We start from the raw sequence: 6,000 nt of genomic DNA on the forward strand, positions 1-6,000 counted from the left end.
CGTCGTTGCCTCTAAAACAAGGCAACGCTGTGTGGTCGGGTTCCTATTCCAAGGCACCACTGTCCCTCGCAATCCCTTCAGCCCTCCGGACCAGCCTGAGCTGGTCCCCGAGGGCAGGGTTGGACAGCAATGCCTCCCACCTCAATCTGGTGTTATCCTCCTCTTGCTGTTCGGTGTGAGCCGTGCATTCCCATGTGATGTGAGTAGAGCGTCGGTGCATGTGAGTAGAGCGTCGGTGTGCTCCCACACCATGGGCATATGTGTTTGTATGCTGTGGGGTAGTACGCATGTAATCTATGAATGTTTGTATATGTGTACGTTTGGAGCCTACGTAACGCCGCAGAATCCATGGCTGAAAGGTTCTTGTGCGGTGCTGGGTAGAGTCTCCTCAACTCCCTGTAATATTGCAGGACCGTTTTGTAACTAGGATCAATGGGTGTGGGGTCCTCCACGATGTTGCCATCGGCAGCTCGGTAATTAGTGAAACCTCGAGCCGCCCCATCTGCATAGAGGTTCGAAACTTACTTAGAAATGTTTTGATACGAGGAAAGAAAGACGTGTGTTACATTCAAAGCATGGGAACTGCGGGCACTACTTTCGTTAGTAAATGTGATGAGGTTATCGTCGAAAGCCCGGAGGAAGAGTTAATAATTGCATGTGAAAATCTTGAAGCTTTAATCTTATAACGAGATACTAGTCTTTGAATGTCGAGTGATTGAGGAACTAGTATCATTTACAAGCTGCGGCTGTATTTTTGGTAAATGAAACATAACTTTTTGTTGAACATTATTGAGAGAGGCTATCCCACAGTGTTTATAGCCACGGCTGTATGTTCTATTACAGGACGAATTTATGTTTTGTATAAAAGCAGTTTATTATCACACGGTGTTCTAGCTTAGGTGCGGCGCACATAACCCATTTTTTAAAGATCTGTGGATCTTAAATTTTTTAAAGATCTGTGGATCTAAAAAAATTGGATCTCCAGGCATTTAATGTTGCAGCTCACGTTATCCCAATAAAGCGTGAGGCAACTCGACGCGTTGCTGCACTTCTGATTGCGCTGTTCATGACATCGGCGTTGTGCAACTCAATGAGCGCGGTCGTTCGAGTGAGATTACTGTCGCGCTCAGTATGTGCGCGATAGTAATCTCACTTGCTTGCTTTCACCCTTGAAGCTATCATTTTCGAAGCTGACATCACCGCAAGACAAAACGAGGGCGAGCGTGAAAGTAAGCAGAGGCGATGCGCACTCACACGAACAGCTAAATCCTCCCCTGACAAATCGAAGAAATGTGACCATCGGCGCCACTGTTACAACATTACAATGCGCTTGGCCACGCGATTCCGCGGTGTAGCTCATACTGAGCGCGACAGTACTTGTGTTTCTCTGTGCGCACAGGCACAGAGCTTGTTAATTTCATTACTGGGCGAATGTTTACTGCAAAATACAGAGCTTACAAAACTACGGTCATATTTACAGCCTTTAGGTGCACCACAGTCGCAATGTGTGCTTCGCCTTCCGGACAAAACTGAATTTTCAAAAGCGGCCCTGCCACACCTTTCCAAGTAATCTTCGAATGACCACACTACAAGATTTCATTACCCCAAGAAGCTCATGTCGCGATAAAAATTGGTTGAATCCGTCAAGTACAACCGAAGTCACAGAAATTTATTACAGGCTGGGATCTGGCGGTAATCTTCTTACTGGATATACGCTTACGATCACTGTTCCACAGGAGTGGGCATAACGCTGGGAAAGGTGCAAACAAGTTACAACTTTTTATGCGGTTAAATTAGATGATTCCAGAGGAGGCTATAAATAGCACTATAGTGCTATTATGCAGGCACGTGACACCAAGGTCGACATGCTTGTTATGTAAGCAAGGCCTCGTAAGTCGCGACATTTAAAAGAACAGCATTCACTTCGCAGATAGGTTTTTCTAGATTTCAAGTGATACACCTTGAGTTAGAACAATTCTTAAAGGGGTGTAGACACCAAAAGCTTCGCATGAACATTTTCAAATCTCTCGTCAAGAGGTAGGAAACCTCTGTGTGACGACCAAGGAGGTTACGACGTAATTGAGTAATCACGTGACAGAAACGTCACAAAGAGCACCAAAGCTTTTACGTCATAAACGGACAAGCCGTCTACTACATTTAACACGTGCGTTCCCGCTTTGCGGCACCAGCACAACCGAAACGCTCAGCTACTACTTCCGGCCGGGGCACGATGTCGTCGTAGCTATGGGAAATATTAAAAAAAAGGAAATCTAAGAGCATTGGCACCCGCTTGGACGCGAGCAAGCGGATGTGCCAAACCATTTTCTTTTCGAGCCGTTGGCATCGGGCGCTTAAATGTTTTCAAACTGCACGTGGCCGCAGTCATTATATTCACCATATACATCTCCAACGTTACACCTTTTTCAACTCTCTTTCGATGTTTTAGCTAATGTTTACCGCTGTAACAATGGAAAGCGGGCAAACCTTCTTTCTAGACGTGAAATTTCAAATACATTAGGTTTTAGTCGTCTCATTTGTCAAAATTCATCCCAGCCTTCCTTGGAAGCCGGCGAAGCTCATGCTGTAGTCAGTTTCGTGTAAGGTTACCGTCCGGGTTTTGTGTCTACACCCCTTTAAGAGGAGATGGGAGAAAATCGTGGCGGCGCGCAAATGATAGGCAAAAGTGGTTGGCCACTGACAAATAGAAAGCGCTAGATCTGTTAGTGTTTGTCCTATAGCATATATCCCATCTGGTGACAACTTTCTGTGGCAGCACAGGCAAGGCTATAGAGCCGACGCGCGCTATTTACTTGCGCAGTAAACTTTCCATTTTGTATTGCAAGAAGTTGCAACCTCCCATTTCCGAGTGGGCATTCTTGTTTTTAAAATACAATCGTCACTGTTTATTTGATGCAATGCTGGGAGCAGCGATAAAAGTGCAGTGGGCGAACCAGTTCTTGAAGCTTGTGCCGATCATTTGAGGCCGATAGATTAAAGGTGAGCTACGGACTTTAACGTGCTCTAAGTGACTCATAAAAGTTAAGAACGCGACGCTCGGAGAATTTTTGTTTGTGTAGGTCTCGCTTGAAAAAGCGCAGCTACTATCCACGGAAGTTATTATTTCCACAAAGATACGTGTAGATAATAACCGCGCCGAGTGAACGAGCAAGTGAGTGCATTCTGTATGCTACCAGGCACGTATCTTCCTAATTTGCTTGTTTCGCGTTTTCTTTCATCCTATGCCTAGTCTTCGGCATTCACTTTATTTCCTGCATTCGGTGTGAACTTTCTCACGTTTAGCTGATAGCGGTGTTTTATTCAAAAGTTTCTTTTTTTTTACGAATTTGTCCCACGACACGTTGCCGAGGCCCATTTTCGATTCACAAAGAGACTGTTTCTCTATGTCCGGAATGCTCAATGTGTGGCGAGTTCGTTCAGTAGGCACGACGGGCCGGCTCTAATGGAAGCCGAGTGCAGAAAGAACAATGCACCCACGTGCCTGTGCTGGCGCTTCCGATTTTCGGATGGTGAGAATTTAGCACCGTCGCCTCCATTAACGCGGCTGTCACGGCTGACGTGTCAGCTCCAGAACTTTACTCTTCTTGAACTGCTTGTTTTGCATTTTCAGTGCTACGACTGCTTAATGTGTTGTCACTATTGTTTCTGTATTACACTGTAAAAGGCGAACAAAGATTTTGGTATTGAATGCGCACTTTTCGCGGACTAAGCTAGAGAAAACTGCCTTGTTTGAGATTTTTATTTCATATGCAAATTGCTTGCATTCACTTGGCGTAAGATATTCTGCCTTTTTATCGAAGGTAGTTCTAAATGGAGACATCATGAAAGCAAACGTAGTTCGATTCCGCTACGGCACTTAGGTTTTCGAGAACTTACCAGGCGTTTTCCTTGAAACCAAGATCTACAAAATTACGATGGCTGTTGCTATTCAATTAGAGCGACAAATACTTGATCTCTCACTCTTCTTGAGCTATTCGGGTGCATTGACTTCCATAAAGGATTACATGTGATTACATGCCTATATTACAGAAATAAACAATTCGGTCTCAGTATGGCGATCATTTAATGCAGCGTGCGTGCTATACCTTGCTAGGAGAGAGGCCAGAAAGGTCAGCAACAACTTGTTTTTGGTGAGTGATCGCTGAAAATTTCTTAACACCGCCATAAACCTTACATATACTTTATATATACCGCAGTTAAGTTACTTGTGAGAGTTTGATTTAATAGCCTAAAGAAAGAACAAGCCTCTAGAATCGAACAAGATTACTAACAGGAGAGCCTAACAAGGAAAAAAAAAGTTCACCGAACAACAAGGGTAACTTGAAACGCACACGGCAGACATTCCAAAATAATGGCAGACAAATTACAGCTATACCTAAAGCGACAAAAGTACTTTTATTGCGTATTGTCAGTAGCAACATATGGGGCTGAAACTTGGAGGATACCAAGGAAACTAAAAAAAAAAAAAGTTTAGGACTACGCAGCGAGCGATGGAACAGAAAATGATAGGCTGACATTAGGAGATATGAACACAGCGAAACGAATGAGATAACAAACAAGGGTAGCCAGAATGCATTTTGTCGTTATCAGAACAGAGAGACTTAGGCTGGCCACGTAACCCGTCGGACAGATAACCGGTGGTCAATTAATGCAACTTAATGGATACTAAGGAACGAGAAACGAAGCCGAGGGTGGCGGAGAGTAAGTTTGGATGATCAGATTGCGAAATTTGCAGGCATAAAATGGTTTCAGCCCGCGCAAGACGGGGTAAGTTAAAAATCAATGGGAGCGGACTTCGTCCTGCAGTCGACGTGAAATAGGCTGCTGCTGCTGATGATGATATCTTACATTTTATAGTACATGCATTCGCACGCGACTACAGTTGAAACCCGCAATAACGAAATCGGCGGGGACAGCACAAAATTTCGCTCTTGCGGGAATTTCGTTGGCGCGAGAATGCCGCAGAAAAGACATGGAATTTACAAAAAACACATTTTATTTCCAAAAGTCAGGAAGTTTGCTTTGGCGGGCCTTACCATGCAGCAGTTTCATGCCTCTCGATTGGGAATCTCGTTTGCCACGGCACAAAGTTCGCCCCATGCACTGGTCAGTGACGGCGGTACTGCGCTGTCACCAGTACCGTCATCAAGTGCGCCTACAGGCGAACTTTTTTCCGGCTCCGCTGGATCACCGCGGATCAGCACAGAATCGTGGACAGCGAGCTGCACGCAACGCCGAATTCTTCGGCGATATCAATTTTTTTCCTGCTCTTTTCCACCTCACTGATGATTGCAGCCTTATCTTCCAGCGTGATGAACTTCCGCTTTTTCGTTGGAGGCGGCATCTTCGCAGGCAGTGAAATCGGATGAAGCAATCACAACACACAGTTCACGTTGCACCAAGCGACCAAGCAAACGCTCCACAAGTGGCTCCACACACGCGACCATGTACGCGCAAAGCCGACAAAGCAAAGAACAGAGCCAAGCCAACGAACGAAACTCCATGAGGAATGTGGATTTGGCTACGTAGTCCGCGATAACGAGCAGGTGTTTCGGCAAGCCATTGTCATCATCATTGTCGCCAGCTTTTTTTTTTTTTTTGTCAACAATGATTACGGCTGCTTCTCAAGTGCGCTGTAGCCATAGTTTTGCACAATTTAAGTGTATCATGAATGCATTTCAGCAGTTTTCGAATGTAGTTAATGTTGCGAGAGTAGATTATTTGCGCACTCGTGTTTCAAAAATTTCGCTAATGAGGGACTGCGGTATGAATATCTTTCGTAGTCGCGAGTTACGAAATGCATTGACTCCTATGGGCGTTCGCTGGTGCACTGAAAATATTTCGTTGCGGTGAGAATTTCGTTCCCTCGGGATTTCGTTATCGCGGGTTTCGACTGTATTCTTATTTCGGTTAAGTAACAGAGATCTACGTCTATGTACTCACGAATGAAGCCGTCATTGTGCATTCAAAACTAAAACGAAG

The sequence above is a fragment of the Rhipicephalus sanguineus genome, chromosome 2 (genome assembly GCF_013339695.2).
Source record: "Rhipicephalus sanguineus isolate Rsan-2018 chromosome 2, BIME_Rsan_1.4, whole genome shotgun sequence".
NCBI lineage: Eukaryota > Metazoa > Arthropoda > Arachnida > Ixodida > Ixodidae > Rhipicephalus > Rhipicephalus sanguineus.